At 40.2% G+C, this 20,121-nt stretch overlaps 2 non-coding genes across 2 annotated transcripts; both read right to left on the bottom strand.

The window, feature by feature from the left end:
- Window positions 1-216: 216 nt before the first annotated feature.
- Window positions 217-323, bottom strand: LOC112537094. The gene has a single exon (XR_003081010.1). It is a non-coding gene; the product is annotated as a small nucleolar RNA R71 (small nucleolar RNA).
- A 5,218-nt stretch (window positions 324-5,541) lies between these two features.
- Window positions 5,542-5,647, bottom strand: LOC112536531. The gene has a single exon (XR_003080520.1). It is a non-coding gene; the product is annotated as a small nucleolar RNA R71 (small nucleolar RNA).
- Window positions 5,648-20,121: the final 14,474 nt, after the last annotated feature.

Below are 20,121 nucleotides of genomic sequence, written 5' to 3'. Positions count from 1 at the left end.
AGGATCCCAATGCTCATATCTCCAACTTGTTGGAGATTTGTGACACATTCAAGATAAATAGAACAACCGAATACGCCATTCGGCTCGATTGTTTCCATTTTCCTTGAGGGATAGAGCCAAGAGATGGTTGCAATCTCTTCCACAGCAAACAATTACTACCTGGAAGGTGTTGGCCGAAAAATTTTATATAAGTATTTTCCTCCCACTAAAACTGCTAAACTTAGAAATGACATATCTTCTTTGGTGCAGTTTGATGATGAAAGCATGTATGATGCATGGGAGAGGTTTAAGGACATTTTGAGATGCTGCCCACATCATGGATTGCCAGTGTGGATGCAGGTTCAAACCTTACGACGAGGCAGATGGTGGATCTTTGCGGCCGGTGGGGCGCTAAGCGATGGGCAGAGCGGGCTTAGAATTTGATAGAGGAATTGGCCATGAACAATTATCAATGGCAATCCTTTAGGAGTGACCGGGGAAGACAAGGAGTGGTTAACCAAATAGATTTCAGTGACCTTGGCGAGCTCGGGTGGAGCTTCCGACCAAGAAGATTAACCAACTCAGGATGCTTGAGTTCATGTATGGCGTTGGTACGCGAGTTTTATGGTGGCCTGCACTATAGTGCGAACTGTACTGTAGGAGGTATGTTTGCTTCATCTTCCTCTACTTTTCCATCTGTTTCTGCTGTGTCTGTTGATGTTGAGCAGGTTGACTTATGGGGAATGCCCCAAGGCAGCAGAATGATCCTTACAACAACACATACAACCCTGGGTGGCGCAATCATCCCAACTTCAATTGGATGAATAATAATGCTCAGGGTCCACCTGGTTTTTAGAGACTTCATCGGTATTGTGGCAGCGACCACAGGCTGCCTGAAGCTCCTCCTGCACTAGAAAAGAAGTCAAATTTAGAGGAGCTTATGATGAAGTTTGTAACATCTACAGAGATGAGGTTCCAACAAACTAATAGTGCACTTAGGAACCAGCAGGCCTCGATTCAGAACTTGAAGACCTAGATTGGCCAAATCTCTAAGATGTTGACTAAGAGGCAGCAAGGAGCGCTCCCTATAACCACTGAGTCTAACCCGAGGGACAACGTGAACGCCATCACTTTGTGTTCAGGTAAGTTAGTTTAGCTCCTTCTAAGCCTATTTTTGACGACTCCACTATTGATGTGCAGGTTGTGGCGAGCAGTTAGGTTAGAGAGCCTGAGGGACAAAAGGTGAAATCAATTCCAGTCAAGGAATATCAACCTAAGATTCCTTATCCTGCTAGAGTTAAACAAGCAGAGGCGAAAGAGCAGTTTAGTAAGTTTTTAGATATTTTTAGACAACTGCATATTAACTTGCCTTTTATTGATGCGTTGGAGCAGATGCCAAAGTATGCCAAGTTCTTAAAGGACATACTTAGCAAAAAAAAGAAGTTGGAGGAGGTAGCTTATGTTCAGCTTAACGAGGAGTGCTCAGCGTGTTTCAGAGCAAGTTGCCAGAGAAATGTCACGATCCAGGGAGTTTCACTATTCCTTGCACTTTAGGTAATTTGTGTGTTGATGATGCATTAGCTGATTTGGGGGCTAGCATAAATGTCATGCCTATTAATTTGTTCAATAAGCTAGGTTTAGGGGAGGCAAAATCCACTAGGATGTGCATTCAATTAGCTGACCGTTCTGTTAAGCTTCCTAGGGGAATTGTGGAGAATGTGCTAGTCAAGGTAGATAAGTTCATATTTCCTGTGGACTTTGTGGTTATGGATATGGATAATGAGCATGGTGTACCATTGATTTTGGGGAGACCTTTCCTTGCCACAGCTAGAGCTAAAATAGACGTATTTAAGGGGAAGTTAGAACTTAATGTAGGGGATGACTGTGTTACTTTAGTTTACCCCTATTTGACAGTTCTTCCACCGACCATGTTCATGCCATTTGTAGTATTGATGGAATTGGTCTTGCATGTAATAGACAACCACAGGATGTACAAATGGATGATGCTATACATGTTTCTTTCCCTATTAATATGTGTTATTAATCTGAAGAAAACAACTTGTATCAATTTGAGACTTTGTGCTATGATAGACCCGAGAAGGGTAGTTGCAAGTTTTTTCTTGACATGTCACTTAGCCGGAATTCTGAGTGGATGCATGGACATCCCAAATCGGTGCAGAGAGCACCTCCTTGGTCATCTACCGCACATATCGGACCTTCTCATTGCGCTTATATGCCTCGAGCCCCAACTTACTTTGAGCCACCTTCTCAATTTGCTCGCGATGCAAGAATGCTGCTGCAGAGTCCAGCTAGATGACTCGAACAAAAAGAAGCACCTTCGGGAGGCATTCCCGAATCTATTTATGGTTTTTGAATTTTTGGACATCTTTTTATTTATGTAGTTATTTTTTTAGTTAGATACTTCAATTTTTTTTTAGTTTGTTTTATTTTGAGGAGATTTTATTTTATTGAACCTTTTACTAGATGTTGCTTGGGATGTGTTTATTCTTGAGTTTTGCAGGAGTTAGCTTACTCGATGCTCATATGTAATTTTGAGGACTAACATATTTTGGAGTGTTAAAGCACACATAAAGGGCAGTATCCAGTAGACTTTCTAGTTTTTATCTCTTTCTGTTGTCTTGTTTTTCTTTTAGTTTTCCAGTTTCTTTTGTGGACTCCCGTAATTAGCTTCATTATGTGTATTTTATTCCTTTTATTTTGGAGTGCCTACCTTGTTCACACTGAGGACATTGTTTTTCTTAAGTGTGGGGCAGGTACCTTAGTTTTGTGCAAGTACCAATTTTGTTTCTGCTATTTTTATCTTGTTTTCATTTCCTTTATTGATTGAGTCCGTTCATTATTATTGTCCTTATCTTGAGTTTTGTTTTAATCAAGTAGTTGAATATATTTTTCTCTTTTGAATGGATACCCGTATAGCTTTTTATCGAATCTTGTTGAAAGAAGGCAATGAACGAATCTCTTAATTTCAATCAAGCCAGGTAAAACTGGTGTTTTTCCTTAATTCTTTCATTTTACTTTGTCTCGGATATAGAACACTGTTAATATTGATGCTTATTAGATTGTTTGATTGTTTAAACTTTGGTGTGAGAATTTATACAATTTTATCCCACTCAAATGGTGAGGCTTTTATGCTCCTTCTATTTTTGATTAGTGAGCATTGTGCAGAATTTTTGCTTCTAGAACTTGCTTTGTGATGACTTTTGAGATTACATGAATTTTTGATAGTCATGAGATGATTTGGGCACTTAGGAATTACACAATTTGGCCAAAAGCCGAACCCTGTTTTTCCCTTAGTGAACCCATTTTGAGCTTTAGCCTTTTTCTTTCATTGTAATTTACCTCTAATACTCATTTTATCAGTTTTATTCATTCTACCATTCTTTCTACCATTATTGCTGGAAATTATGTATGTTTATGCTGCATTTCATTTTGGATCAATTTGCATATACTCACTAAGTTACTAAATTTTTCGTAGATGCTCCTTTCAATCCAAATGGTACATATCATTTTACTACTTTGATTGAGCATTGTATTACTTCATCCCGCGTTATCTGTTGTTGTAGGATTAAAATAAATAAATAAATAAATAAAGAAATAAATAAATAAATTTCGAGCATCATCTTATTATTAGAGCACTTAGTGTTCAATTTTGGTACAACATTTGATCCTTGGCTATATTCTTGCATTACCTGCATAATTTTCCAGCAACTTATAGCTCACTTTCCATAATTCTCCATACCCTACCTTAACCCCATTACAACCTCCCTCAAGACCTTTTGATCATGTTTATTGACTATTTCACAATAGCGGAGATCAGATCTATAAGCAAGCTTATAGTAAGCACCTTTTTCTGTACTTTTGCATTGAGAGCTTGGCGATATTCTTTCACCTATATACACTTGTGTGTTTTGAGTGACATCTTGTAAGGCATGGTTCTCGAATTCTCAGTTTGAATGGTTCATCATTTTAATTTTAGCAGCTTTATTAACTTTGTTCTCTATCTCAAGGATTTAGTGATTTAGGGATTTTAAGGAAATTCGTCACGAAGTTTCGAGACTTGTTTTGAGCTAACCTCCTGCAAAGTATTTGATTGAGTTATTTGGTATCTGTTCGAGGAGTGAGTTGTTGATTGCTTGAGGACAAGCAAACGCTTAAGTGTGGGGTAGTTTGATGTAGATGATTCTATGCATATTTATTGATTGTTTATCAGTTGTTTATTCATGTATTTGAGTCATATTTATTCCTGTTTGATCTCACTTTGGTATGTTTCAGAGTTTTTTAGGTTTTCGGACTCCTTGATTGGAAGTTGATTGATTTTCGGGCAGAAACCAAGCTATGTGGATAGTTTACGCATATTAGATGTTTGTCGGAGTCGATTCCTTGATTATTGCAATTCGAGGCCTTTGCACGGGCAATTGCGGCCGTTACGGCCTCCTTGCTAGTTACTGGTATGGCCTGATCTAGGGCATACCGCTTATAAGTAGCGCATGCAAAATGAGATAGGGTTCCACTTCTGATTTCTTGACTTCTCTATGCGCGTGACCTCTCACTTCTACACCTCCCTTCTAGACATTTTTGAAGACCAACATCGTTTCAGAGGATTGATTTGGGATATTCAAGCAAAGATTGAAGGTTCTAGATGATTGAACGAGACATCCGAGATCCATACTTGAGGCTGGTTTTAGAATTGGCACTTGTGACATTTCCATTCCTATTCGAGAAAAGAGGGGTTACATGTTCCATTTCCTTTTCTGTTATTTATTTTCTTTTGTATTTGTTTCTTTCATTATGAGTAGCTAGGCCTGTCGAACCCATTGGGGTTCACCTTTGTTGATGGATTGTGCTTAACTGTTAGATTTTTATTTGCCATTCTTGTAATCTTCTTGCTGTTTAGTAATAAGGTTTGATTAAGTTAATTTGAAACGTTGAATTAATTGTCTTTTAAGTTGTTTCTTGACATTGAGAAATGCTTATTACAACTGAAAATTAAATAGTAAGAACTGGTAGTTAACACTTAGAGATAAGGTTAATTCACTCGCCGGATTAAGAATTAACAACTCTTAATAGATCTAAATCACGCTTAATGCTAATCTGTAATAATCTGATAGGAAGAGATTCCATTAGGTTAGCGCAGGTTTAGGAATTTGGTGAGCTCGAGAGAGGAGCCGAGTTCGATTCAGGATTTAGGCACGGGTAGCAAGATTGGTAGTTTATAAAATCAACCTTAGAATTCCATCACTTAGGTCCCCTTCGGATTTGCTTCTTTGTTACGGTTGTCTTTCGATTGTCAGTTGATGTTGTTCCATTATTTGCATTCATAAGCATTAGTTAATTAATTTAGACTTCTCACACCTTATTTTAGACTAGATAACATAGCGAACAGAAGTAACTTTAGGTTCACCCGATCTCCAAGGATACGACCTTGATACTCACTAGTGCTAGACCGCATCGATAGGTTCATTGCCTTAGGTGTAGGTTGCATTAGTAGCCCATCAGCTGCGAATTTTCTTTATAAGTACTTTCCTCTTACTAAGACTGCAAAGATGCATAATGACATTTCTTTTTTTGTGCAGTTTGATGATGAGAATATGTATGATGCGTGGGAGAGGTATAAGGACTTGCTGAGATGTTGCTCACACCACGGTTTGCCATTATGGATCCAGGTGCAGACTTACAGTGGCTTAAACTTAGCCACGAGGCAAATGGTAGATGCAACTGCAGGTGGGGCCATCAACAGTAAGACGCCAGAGCAGGCCCATAATTTAATTGAGGAGATGGCCATGAACACATATCAATTGCAATCTTCTAAGAGTAGGCGAGGATGGCAAGGAGTGGTGAACCAGGTAGGTTCTACATCAGCCTTGGTAGCTCAGGTGGAGCTTTTAGCTAAGGAGATCGACCAGCTCCAGATGCTAGTCCAAGCAACAGGGCTTGGCTGTGAGTTTTATGGTGGCCCGCACTACAATGCAAACTGTAATGCGGTAGGTATGTTTGCTTCTTCTTCATCTTCTTCTTCTGTTGTCCATGAACAGGATGATTATATGGGAAATGCGCCCAGGCAACAGAATAACCCGTATAGTAACACATACAACCCAGGGTGAAAAAACCATCCCAACTTCGGATGGCGAAATAACAATACCCAGGGTCCACTAGGATTTCAGCAGTTGCACCAGCAGCAACCCCAACAACAGACTGTTCTCCCTCAACTACCTCAGAACCAGGAGAAGAAGCCCAATTTAGAGGAGTTGATGATGAAGTTTGTGTCCACTTCAGAGAACAGGTTTCAGCAAATGGACACGACTCTTTAGAAATTAATAAGCCTCCATATAGAATTTGGAGAATCGAATAGGCCAGATTTCTAAGATGCTGGCTGAGAGACAGCTAGGGACGCTCCCCAGCACCACAGAGTCAAACCTGAGGGAGCATGTTAAGACTGTCACCTTGAGATCAGGTAAGCAGTTAGGCCAGATTTCTAAGATGCTGGCTGAGAGATAGCTAGGGACGCTCCCTAGCACCACAAAGTCAAACCTGAGGGAGCATGTTAAGACTGTCACCTTGAGATCAGGTAAGCAGTTAGCTAGCTCTTTACCTATGGCTGATGATGATATTATTGTGCAAGATGAGCCAGCTAGGTGGAGCTAGAGCCTAAGGTGACAGAGCCTGGAACTGAGGACAAGAAGAAGAGTCCTGTGAGAGAATACCAGCCGCCAATCCCATATCCTGCCAGATTGAAGTAGGAAAAGGTTGATCAGTAGTTTGGTAAGTTTTTGGATTTATTTAGGCAGCTAAGGATTAACATACCTTTTGTTGAGGCTATATTGCAAATGCCCAGGTGCTCAGCCATTCTTCAGAACAAGCTGCCAGTAAAGAGGCGTGATCTAGAGAGTTTTACTGTTCCCTGTATTATTGGTGATTTGCATATTAGTAATGCTTTAGCTGATTTAGGAGCTAGCATCAATTTAATGCCTAGCAGTTTGTTTGAAAAATTAGGTTTGAGTGAGCCAAAACGTACTAGGATGAGCGTACAATTAGCGGATAGGACTGTGAAATTTCCTAAGAGAATGGTTGAGGATGTACTTGTTAAGGTAGACAAGTTTATATTTCCTGTTAATTTTATTGTTATGGATATGGAGGATGAGAGTAGTGTACCTTTAATCCTAGGTAGACCTTTCCTTGCAACATCTAGTGTTGTTATAGATGTGTGTGATGGAAGTTACAGCTTAGAGTATGTGATGAGATTATTACCTTTGACCTTAGCACTTCTTTGAGACATTCATTTGACTATAATCATGCTGTATATTCTGTGGATGTTTTGGATGATATTGTGGGGTCTAAATTGCATGAGATATTACTTGATGATCCTTTGCAGGTGGCATTATAGGCTGAGGATGAGGAGGAGTTGTCTAACAAGGATGTGTTGGAATAACTTGCTTGTTTGCTGGCTAGTGAGCCTAGTAGGTATGCTAACCATTTTATTGATATTGACAGGTCAGGGGTGCAGATATTGAGACCTTCACTTGAGGAGCCACTAACCCTAGAGTTGAAGGAGTTGCCTAAGCACTTGACTTATGCCTATCTGGATGAGGCGGAGAAGCTGTCGGTGATCATTGCAGCTGATTTGACTCATGAGGAGAAGGAGATGACTTTGGCCTCTCTTAGGAAGTACCCCGAGGCCTTTGCATACTAGATTGTAGACATTCTTAGAATTAACCCTAGCTATTATTCATATAAGATCCTGATGGAGGATAGTTACAGGTCAGTGGTATAGCGACAACGATGGTTGAACCCAAACATGAAGGAAGTAGTCAAAAAGGAGGTAATGAAACTTCTGGATGCAGGTTTCGTTTACCCTATTTCTGACAGCTCTTGGGTTAGTCTTGTGCAGGTTGTGCCCAAGAAAGGAGGTATGATGGTGGTCAAGAATGAAAAGGATGAGCTAATACTGACTAGGACGGTAATTGGTTTCCGAGTTTGTATTGATTATAGGAGGTTCAATGATGCAACTCAGAAGGACCATTTTTCCCTTCCTTTTATTAACCGATTGTTAGAATGTTTATCAGGACATATGTTTTAATTGCTTTCTTGATAGTTTTTCAGGTTATTTTCAGATTCCCATTGCACCTGAGGACTAAGAGAAAACCACTTTCACTTGCCCCTATAGTACGTTCACTTATAGGAGGATGCCATTCGGTTTGTGCAATGCACTTGCTACTTTTCAAAGGTGTATGATGACGATCTTCCCTGACATGATTGAAGAATCCATGGAGGTGTTCATGGATGATTTCTCGATATTTGGTAATTCTTTCTCCTATTGTTTGCTTAATTTAGAGCATATGCTTGCGCGCCATGTAGAAGCTAACCTTGTGCTGAATTGGGAAAAGTGTCATTTTATGGTGAGGGAGGGTATTGTGCTAGGGTATAAGATTTCACATGCAGGGATGGAGGTAGATAGAGCTAAGGTAGAGACCATTGCTAAGTTGCCTCCCCCTAGCTCGGTTAAGGCTATTAGGAGATTTTTTGGTCATGTAGATTCTTATAGAAGATTCATTGAAGACTTTTCTAAGCTTGCTAGACCTTTGACTCAATTGCTTGCAGAAGGTGTTCCATTTATATTTTTTGATGATTGTTTGTAGGCCTTGAGTTATTTAAAGAGAAACTAACTATAGCCCCTATTATGGTTTCACCTAAATGGGGGCTACCTTTTGAGCTAATGTGTGATGCTAGTGATTTTGCAGTTGGAGCTGTTTTAGGTCAAAGGATTGACAATAAGTTCCAACCTATTTATTATGCTAGCAAGACATTGACAAATGCCCAAGAGAACTACACCACTACTGAGAAGGAATTACTTGATGTGGTATACGCATTCGACAAGTTCGACTCATACTTGGTGCTATCCAAGACCGTGGTCTACAGGGATCACGCGGCATTGATGTACTTAATTGGAAAGCATAACGCTAAGCCGAGACTCATTCATTAGATTTTGCTTTTGTAGGAATTCGACATTGAGATCAAGGATAAGAAGGGTGCAAAGAACTTGGCCGTAGATCACCTTTCGAGAATGGAGAACCCGAGCCTAGATGCCTTTTATGAGAGGGCTATTGATGACAGTTTTCGAGATGAGTACTTATGCTCCATTCAGGTATTTTAGATGTCCTTTGGTTTTTTGATTTTGCAAATTACTTGGTTGCAAAGGTCCTACCAAATGGTATGACATTTCAGCAAAAGAAGAAATTCTTTGCTGATTTGAAGTACTACATTTGAGAAGACCCTTTTCTGTTTCGAGTTTGTGCACACCAAGTGATTTGGGATGCGTGTACGGGTAGAAGATCCTCCAAGTTTTGAGGCGTTGCCATAACAGACCAATGGGAGGTCCTCAAGTAGCTAACCACACAGCTAGAAAGGTTCTAGAGGCTGGATTCTATTGGCTGACTATTTTTCGCGATGCTAGAGCATTCGTGCAGGTTTGTGATGCATGATGTGTGTTACTCGTGTTAGCTATAATCTAAGGCAGTGTACCTATCGATGCAGTCTAGCACTAATGGCGAGTATCAAGGTCGTATTCCTCGGGAAAGCGAAAGCCCAGAGTTACTCCTTTGTTCTTTGTTATATTAACCTAAAATGGATGATGAATAAATTCTAAACTAACTATTAACTACGAGCTAAGTCCTAAGGGAGATGCAAGAGTGATTGATAAACGAAATAATCAAGACAAGAAGAAAAACCCAAAGGGAATTTAAACTAGTTGGCAACCGAACAAAAGATAAAGGATCGGTGAGTCTAATTATGCTACCCGTGGACGAATTCTTAACCGAATTCGGTTTCTCTCTCGAGATAACCGAATTCCTAAACCTAATAACCTAAAGTTGGAATCTCTTCCTAACGATTGATTCTTAAATTAGCATTAAGCTTTAATCCGCCTCTATTAAGCTTTGTTAATTCTTAATCCGGCTAGTTAATTATCCTTATCTCTAAGCGATTATTAACCAGTTCTTGCTATTCAAAATTCCAATTGCCAAACGGATTTCTCAATCTCATAAAGCAATCTAAACATCACAATTCACAACGTCTCATGAATAATGCATTATTTTATTAATCACGAAAACAAGAAGAATACAAAAGCAACTCGAACAATCCAACAATATAATATCAAGCCAACATAGTAAAGAAATCCCAATGGATTAAATCAATCTAGCTAATCATGTTCATTCTCAAAATATACAAGAATTCAATTACAACAATAAGCAAAGGTAGAGAAAACCTGATTACACCCTTGGATGAGTAAAGCAGCCCCAAATCCTTTGGCTCCAATTGAATCGATTCTTGTTCCTCTTGCTCGATTTGAAAATCAATCAACGAACCTCGCCTAATCTTCGATCCTTCAAGGAAATCCGATTGAAACCTTGATCCAAGTCTCCTTTTCCCTTGGTCTCAGCTCATAAAACCCTTAGGGAGAGAAAAATTAGGGTTTTTGGAATGTTCTAACCCTAGCCTCCTCCTCTTCTCTTCTTTTCGTTCTTTTAATTAATACCCCCTGTCGCCTCCAACACGGCCGTGTTATTGGCCGTGTTCTCAACACGGGATGGTGTTCCTGGCCGTGTTACTCTCTGTCGCCGTGCTCCCTAAAATCTACTTCTTCTTTGATGTCCAACATGGCCGTGTTTGTACCCGTGTTAGTAACACGGCCCATGTTTGTGACCGTGTTGAGAACACAGCTAGTGTTGAGATCAACATGGCCATGTTCATCTTTCTCATGCTCGTACTTAGCTCGTTTCGGCAGCTTTGACGTCCAATTATGCTCCAATTCTTTCCTTTTTCATCCTTTGACCTCTTTTGGACCTAATGCATACAAACATATGTATAAGGTGAGTGTTGAGACCAATTCACATCCAAATGTCCATAAAATCAATCTTAAAAACCCCATTTAGATGTGTGTATTTTACGCAAATCAAATAACCCCACACTTAGCTCATTGCTTGTCCTCAAGCAATCAAAAGTAAAATAAGGAAAATAAACCACTGAGGAACAATACTTAAACTGACAAACAAGCTAGAGAGTTCCTGCACATATCCTTAACAAGCACAAGTCAAACAAAAAGAAACGAAGCAATCAATTCAAGTATCACAACCAAGATGCCAATAATTCACAAAATATTGTCTCAAGAAAATTATTCAGAACCATCTCCTCACCAAATTCACTCTAAATCATTCAAAGTGTTTAAAGGGTAGTGTTTAATCGCTCAATGCATCAACTACTGCGTTACTTACTATATGCTTGCTCTTAAATCCTACTCCTACCACTTATGGATAGTCAATAACCATATCAAGAGGTCTTTATAAGGGTTGTAATGGGGATTAGGTAAGGGTAAGTAAATTTGGTCAGAGTTGAACCTATGGTGTTCTGCAATGAAATACATGACATGCACACAAGTCACAATGATCACAATGGGTAAACAATGGATAGTAGTCCAAGGTGGGAAATAGGAATCAAGTCAAAATGTTTAGCTCACTTACTTTCTTTCTTTTCATCACCTTTCCCTCTTTTTTTTTTTCAAATTTTTTCTTCTTTCTTTTTTTTTTTTTTTGGATTGAAGTAAGCTGCTACAAGATTCTAAAGCTATTTCCAAGACAAAAGTTCCGAATAAAAACAAATCATGTGCAAAATCATAACCCAAAGCAGAATAAAACTAAGTGGTAATAGAATATGATAAAAAAAATGGTGAAAGAAAGGGTTATCTACAGAATCAATAAACGAATGAAGGGTATTTGACTAGAATGAAAAACCTAAGTGCCTCTATCATACCAAAGTGTTTAACTCTCCTTGTGGCCCTCATAAGCATTACCAAGCAAGTTCTAAAAGTAAAAACAGTAATTGGCACTCTCAACAAGAAATAAATAAAAGCATATAACGTGTATGCTTACAATTTAGGCTCAATTTCTCACAAGTGTGCTTTTTGAGTAGGTTCCAAATAAAAATCATCAAAACAGAATTAAATAGACCAAAGCAACTTAGTGCAAAACTCAAACTAATTATCTTACACTCTTCCACAAAACTCAACACTATCGGTTTTACCCGATCACATGGACATAAACAGGATTTCAAAATCAAGTCAACAGTAAGAGCATCGAAACAAAGTGAAAAATCTTCAAAATTTTACAAAAATTGCACAAAGAAAAAACAAATAACTAAGATGGGATAAATATCACCCACCCCACACTTGAAGGACACACTGTCCTTAGTGTACAAAATATATGAAATGAAAAAGGAAAAAGAAACTAATCATACGATTATGGCTCCGGGAGTGAAAAGAGGTGCATCGGCCAGGTATATCGTGTTGGTATGCGTGGTGGAGGAGTGGGTACGCTCTCCGAGGATCGGAAGTAGTGTCACATGCGGGGGGCTGGTGGATCGGCGGGAGGCGAGCGTCAATAGGAGGCTCGTCAGTGCTTTGTGTTGAAAGGTGCTCGGTCGGAGGGAGGGCCAACTAGATCATCCGGCTAGAGGGATGTCAAAATGGCTCTGCTCTGGAACCTGACTCTGTGGACAGGCAGTGCAAAGTCCGTAGCAAAATATCATCGAACATGTCATTGGCCATAGAGGCCTCTAACCTACCTCCCTGCTTGATCGGGGCTTGAAGCATAGCCCTCTGCCTCTCAAACCGAGCCATCATCGGCTCGAAACTCGACTGTGTTGTAAAAGGTCCTGTTGAAAAGCCTCTTGTCGAATGAAATCTGCCGCTGCTCCTCGCCAACCTCTGCACTCTAAGTTGCGAGCTCTAAACTCAATTGGGAGACTCCTAAAACAGTTTGAAGACCTAGAAGGAGGCTGAAGTAGATGGTCCGGAGGAAGACTACGGAATATCGGGAAGAAGGTGGGACATCCACATGTACCATGGGCTCGTGGGGCGGTCGCTCCTCTCCGAGTCTTGCCAAGAGAGCATTCCTCAGTCTATACTCTAGTCCTAGCGGACCACGCCTCTGAGTCACCATCCCCATACTAACCATCCGGGAAGTCCCAACGTCTCCATCACCCCCGAGCTCTGTCAAATGTGGTATCGCTTCCTCCAAAACTCCTAAGCTCCTAGCCGGTCGAGTAATGTAAGTCCCAAAATAGAAAAATACCTTCTTTGAGTTGTTGTAGAAGGCAGTCTGTCTAGCCAATAAGTACCCCATGTCGACGGTGTTTAGTGCATGGTGTAAAGTATAAACAGTGCAGGTCCGGGTAACTACACCACCACTATCTCCCCCTGCCGTTGATGGTCCCGGCCGTGAATGCATGCAAATCATGATCCCTCGGGCAAGTTAGACACCTTAGGCGGGACTGGCCTTTGTAACCCTCAGTGTCATCGGAAATCTCGGCCCACATCTGCGAATATGACACACCAGTGTGTATACGACTATAAACCTCTCCGGTGCATCCTCCTCGGTCCACAAGCCTAAGTGTACCCCAAACTACTATACACTCATCGTGAAAGTCGCCTTGCTAGTGCAGGCGGTCGCGTCGGTTGTTGGAAGTCCATGGCAGCTGCGGAAAGAAAGTCTTGGCAAACTCCACAGTCAACTCCCTATATGTTGGTTCAACAATGTCAAAGAAATGTTGAAATGGGGTGTCTCAAGATATCGGTGATTTTGATTTGCAAGTCGAGCGGTCTCGATCTTGGCAGATCTATCCTCGCCCCTTTCCCAAATCTTTGTGCCTCATCGATTGATATCCTACGCTCAAAGGTGGGCTGCCCTTGGAAAAGTAGGAATCGATGGCTACTGTGGTGGTCTAATTTGGCCTGAACTAGTCAGTGCGACACTGGCGATCGAGAGGAAGAGGAACCATCGGTCCGCCTCCTCTTGTAAACTCCCGATCCTCGTCCGGTGGACATGGTGCACGAAAGGAAACTTTTAGTACTAAGGATCGGCAAATTCTACAGCGGCATAACGGCATAAAATGAACAAACCAAACGATTTAACTCGATAAAATTAAACTGCTCAATGTCCTGCAAAGAAAATTTAATCCACAACACTGCCAACTAATGCTAACCAATTAAATTTGCACTTCATCCATATGGAGTTTACTTCGCCAGAATCCATCACAAGGCAAACCAACATGCTAATATAATATAGATACAAATAGAGTCGACTATCTATGACAGAGCCTATTGTTTAGCGACCGACAATAATGATAAAGAGAAAAATAAGGAATTAATCACAATCATAAATAATGGTAGAAAAGAAAAACGGAAAATATGAGCAAGTTAAGTATATAAACTATATTAAAGAAAATAGAAGAAAATTAAGCACAAACACGAATGTAAATGCATGCACCAAATAATAAAATAAGGGAATAAACAAAAAATAAATAAATAAAATAAAATAAAATAAAAAAAATAAAAAAAAATGAAGCACAAAGAAAATATAAATTCGAACTAATATCAAAATAAAATAATGAAAAATGAAGTTGGAGGGTACTTACTTGACAAACACAATATCCAAAGCCTTCAAAATGAAAAATAAGATGTGAGAGAGTAAGAGATGGGGGAGAGCAAAATTTTTTTTTTTGAATGAAGTGGTATATATAGGCAAGTGTGCGGAACACGCCTGTGTTCGACAACATCGGCCGTGTTCATGAACACGGTATGGATATCGGGCCGTGTTAAGCGAATAAAAACGTGCTGACTTACCACTTCTCAGAACACGCCCGTGTTACGGACACGGTCTTTGACACGGGAACGTGTTGTGGACACGGCAGGGCATAAATGCCCGTGTTAGCTTCTGTGAATGTGTTCATCTTAGTTTGATTTTCTTCAATCAGAACACGGGCCGTGTTAATGAACACGGTCTTGAACACGCCCGTGTTTATCTCCAGATAATGTAAAAGTTGCGATTCTCAGCACTTCTCACTCTTTCTCACCTGCAAAACCAATAAATCCTCAACTCATATACTCAACATAAATAAAACTTAACAAAAACCAACTATAAAACCTAATCAACTAAGTTCACAATGCAAGGGTAAAGTATTCAAATTGAAAAATAGAATTTGGGGTGCCTCCCAAAAGCGCTTCTTTTTTATGTGATGAGTCTTCTTAGCTGGACTCATGGTGAAAAGCAAACGGTGGGGATTGGCGACCATCCATCCTTCTTCCAAGCAAATGGCTTCAAATATCCGCTTAGAGGGATAATCGTCAACTTCCTCTTCCGAAGCGGTCAAGCAAGGTTGCCGATATGATGGGCAAAACTCGCTCCTCATATATTTGCACGTAGTCATGATGCTCTAAGGGCTCTTCCAATTTGAAAGCTAGAGTTTCAACAATTGGAAGGATCGACGGTTGGGCAATTTCTTCAGGAGTGTTGATGGTTTTCTTCAGTCCGTGGCTTGGTTCACTTGCTAGGAGAAACTCGAGCTCCTCCAAGACTTCTTCATTGGACAACTCGTGCTCATCTTCCATCATCGAAGGGACTTGTGGAAAATCCACCAAAAATTCCTCTAACTGCAACTCAGCATCATCAACTGTGTATTCTTGTTGGTAGTCTTTCAGAGGGATCATGTTTGTCTCTTCCTTTTCTGGTTCTATCTCCATGTTCAAAGAGTCGTCCTGCACATAAGCATCATCGTCAAACATAATAGATAAACCGGAAAAATTCTCACCTGAGCATAAAAGTGATGGCGCTCAAATGTTCCTCGGATTCGTGACATTTGATGGAGTTCTCAATTGCTCTTCCGCTAGTAACTTGAAGATTAAGCCTACTTGATGCTCTATGTTGTTAATCGAGGCTTGTTGATCTTCAAGTATCCTCTCTGTTTGTTGGAATCTTTCCTCAAGACTTGTTATGAACCTCATCATCGGCTCTCGACACTAACTCTTCATCTTGAGTTGAAGGTGCAACATTAAATTTCTTGATGTAGTTGCTTTGAATTCCTAGTGGTTCTTGGCCATCTAAGCTCCATCCAAAGGGTGAATGAGTGCTCCACTCTTGATTGTAGGTGCTTCCATACGAGTCATTTGGCCAACTTCCGTATAATTCACATGCAGTTATAAGAACAATGAGCAACATCACTATACAATGGACAATCATTACACACATGTAAACCATGATAAAATTCACAAAAGACTTGAGATGAAAGGATAGGAGAAGAGAGTTGATCGGTAGCCATAAAGCGATACCACCCGAGCATCTAAAGATGCACGGGCATCCCAATTTTAGCACTCTCTTGGTTCCTATTCTCATTTTCCAATGCGTCATACAAAGATTTTGAGTTTAGCATTGAACCTCCTTATCATTCACTATCTGAATCATAAACTTAAGCTAAATAAATATGTACAAATAAAATAAAATAAATAAACAAATAAAAATAAAAATCATAAAATAATAAGAAAGAAAAAAAAAATGGCTAAATTAACAAATAGCAAATTTAGGCGATTTTGAATTCTAATTGAAGAGGACGATTTTTGGACTCAATTTCAAGACACACACTTAATCAAATATTTCCTATACCTCAATTGTAGACCTGGAGAGATCAATTTTCATCAATTGAAGGGGGGATTCCACTTATTCCAACATCGAATTGAAGATCAAGACAAACTTTGGGAGCATTCAAGAGGCAACTAGGGTTTGAGATTTTGAATTTGCAAATTTAGGGTTTCTCATTCAGCTTGAAAGAGAAGGGTGTACATACCTTTAATTTGTTTTTCCTTATTTTGTTCTTTAATTGCTTTGACTATGAACATGGCTGACTAGATCTTTTGAATCCATTAGGGTTCACCTTTGTTGATGGATTATGCTTAATTGTTAGTTTTTTATAATTGTCATTCTTGCAATCTTCTTGCTATTCAGTAATAAAAGTTTGATGCAGTTAATTTGAGATGTTGGATTAATTGTTTATTAGGTTGTTTCTTGACATTGAGAAATGCTTGTTACAACTGGATTTTGAATAGTAAGGAATCGTAGTTAACAACTTAGAGATGAGGTTGATTTACTCGCCGGATTAAGAACTAACAACTCTTAATAGTCTTAAATCATACTTAATGCTAATTTGTAGTAATCTGATAGGAAGAGATTCCATTAGGTTAATGCAGGTTTAGGAATCCGGTAAGCTCGAGAGAGGAATCGGGATTCAATTTAGGATTTAGGCACGGGTAAACAAGATCGGCAATCCATAAAATTCATCTTTAGAATTCCATCACTTAGGCTCCTTTTTGGATTTATTTCTCTCTTTACAATTGTCTTTTAATTGTCCATTATTGTCCTTCATTTACTTAATTGCACTCATAACCATTAGCTGGTATGTTAGAACTTTCACACCCTATTTCAGACTAGATAACATAGCAAGTAGTAGTAACTCTAGGTTCACCCGATCTCCAGGGATACAACCTTGATACTCACTAGTGCTAGGCTGCATCGGTAGGTTCACTGCCTTAGGTGTAGGTTGCATAAAGAGTCCATCAAGTTTTTGGCACCGTTGCCAGATTCTCCGTGCCCTTCTTATCCTTGATCTCGACGTCAAATTCTTGTAACAAAAGAATCCATCGAATCAATCCTAAAGCCGCATCATTTTCGGGGAATAAGTACCTCGTCTGAGTGGTCCGTGAAGACAATGGTTTTGGAGAGAGCGAGGTATGATCTAAACTTGTCGAAGGCGTAAACAACCTTGATAACTCCTTCTACTGTGGTGGTGTAGTGTTCTTGGGCTCCTGTCAAGGTCTTGCTAGCGTAGTAAATGGGTTGAAACTTCTTTTCAATCCTCTGTCCAAGCAGCTCCAACTGCATAATCACTAGCATCTTGTCAGTTCAAAAGCGGCCCCAATCAAGAGAAACCATGATTGGGGCTGTAGTTAGAAGTTCTTAAGTAACTCAAAAGGCCGCCACGCATGCATCATCAAAAATAAAAGGTACATCCTTAACTAACAATTGAGTGAGGGGCCTAGCAATCTTAGAAAAATCTCTAATAAATCTCCTATAAAACCACCATGGCCCGGAAAACTCCTAACGACCTTATGAACTAGGAGGTAGCTTAGATATTACTTCTACCTTAGCTCTATCCACCTCCATCCCGACTGAGAGATCTTATGCCCTAAAACAATCTCCTCTCTCACCATAAAATGACATTTTCCCGGTTTAGTACCAAGTTAGCCTCAATACATCTAGCTAACATGCGCTCAAGGTTTGCCAAACAAAGAGAGAAAGAATTACCAAAAATAGAGAAGTCATCCATAAATACCTCCATAGACTCCCCAATCATGTCCTCAAAATAGCCATCATGCACCGCTGAAATGTAGTCGGTAGCATTGCAGTCCGAATGGCATCCGTCTATAAGCAAAGCGTCCCATAAGGGCGGTGAAGGTAGTCTTCTCTTGGTCCTCGGGTGCAATAGGAATCCGAAAGTAACTTTGAAAAGCCATCAAGAAAACAATAAAACATGTGACTGCTAAACGTTCAATCATCCCGATCAATGAAAGGAAGAGGAAAGTGGTCCTTAGAGTAGCATCATTAAGCCTACGGTAATCAATGCAAACTCGGGCTTTATTCCGTCAGAGTCGGGATCAGCTCATCCTTCTCATTCCTTACCACTGTGATGCCTCCTTTCTTGGGTACAACACGCAGGGACTAACCCACGAGCTGGCCGGAAATGGGATATATCAAACTGCATCAAGAAGTTTAATTACCTCCTTCTTTACCACTTCTTTCATGTTCGGATTGAGTCATCTTTGAGGTGAGCAGTAGGCTGGCCGCCCCCCAATGAAATCTTATGAGAGCGAAACTTGGATTTATGCCCTAGGATATCGGCTATATTGAAAGCAAAGGCCTTCTTGTACTTCCTTAAAACTTCCAACGGCATGGCTTGTTCTTCGGGGAGTTAGATCGGTACCGCTATGATTCTTGGTAAGCGCTTCTCTTCATCCAGGAAGGCATAAACCAAGTGGCTCGGTAACTCCTTGATTCTAAAACTGGTGGGTCCTCGAATGAAGTCTTTACTTTCGCACCCCGGACACATCCAAGAAAAAGATAGGGATCAGTTGACAAGCTCGGCTCGGAAGCCAATAAAACAGCGAGTTGCTCCAACACTTGCTTGTTGGACAACTCCTCCTCATCCTCAGCTAATGCTACTTGCAAAGGGTCAGAACATAAAATTTCTTATAAATGGGACTCAAACACATCATCAATCACATCAATAGAACATACAGTATTATCATAGTCCAGTGACTGTCTCATGGAAGTGGCCAGGTCAAAGGTAATGGTCTCATCATTAACTCTAAGCTTAAGCTTTCCATCGCTTACATTGATAACAGCCCTCGATGTAGCTAGGAAAGCCCTACCCAGGATAAGAGGCACAGTGCTATCACCCTCCATATCCATTACCATAAAATCTACAGGAAAGATAAATTTCTCTACCTTTACAAGTACATCTTCAACAATACCTCTAGGAATTTTAACAGTCCTATCTGCTAATTGAACACTCATCCTAGTAGGCTTTGGCTCATGCAACCCTAATTTGGCAAATAAACTAGTGGGCATTAAGTTAATCTGGCCCAAATCAGCAATGCACCTTAATTGATAAATCACCAATCATACAAGGGATAGTAAAACTCCCTGGATCTCGTCGCTTGAGTGGCAGTTTGTTCTGGAGGATAGCTGAACACTCCTCATTAAGCACCACCTGACCAAGATCCTCCAACTTCCTCTTGTTGCTCAAAATCTCCTTTAAGAACTTGGCGTATTTCGGCATCTATGAAATTGCCTCAACAAAAGGTAAGTTAATTTTCAACTGCTTAAATAAGTCAAGAAACTTACTGTATTGCTTTTCCACCATATCTTGTCTCAATCTAGCGGGATGTAGTGCAGGAAGCGATGCTCTGCACAGGCTCTTTTACTGTCTTCTTTCTTTCTCTCATTCTCTACCATCTCAAGGTCCGGTCCTTCCTTAGGCTGGCTCGACTGCATGATTGTATTATCCTTATCGGCCTAAAGGCGAAGAACCGGTCAAATTCTTACACGGGCGCAAGGTGATAGCTTTGCAATGCTCCCTCGGGTTTGACTCTGTAGTGCTAGGGAGGCGATCCTGAAGGTCTCTCCGAAAGCATCTTAGAAATTTGGCTAATTTGAGTCTCAAGTTCGAATCGAGGCCTGCTTGATTCCT

This window comes from Ricinus communis, chromosome 4 (genome assembly GCF_019578655.1).
Source record: "Ricinus communis isolate WT05 ecotype wild-type chromosome 4, ASM1957865v1, whole genome shotgun sequence".
NCBI classification, from domain to species: Eukaryota; Viridiplantae; Streptophyta; class Magnoliopsida; order Malpighiales; family Euphorbiaceae; genus Ricinus; species Ricinus communis.
This window is presented reverse-complemented; position numbering and strand designations above follow the sequence as displayed.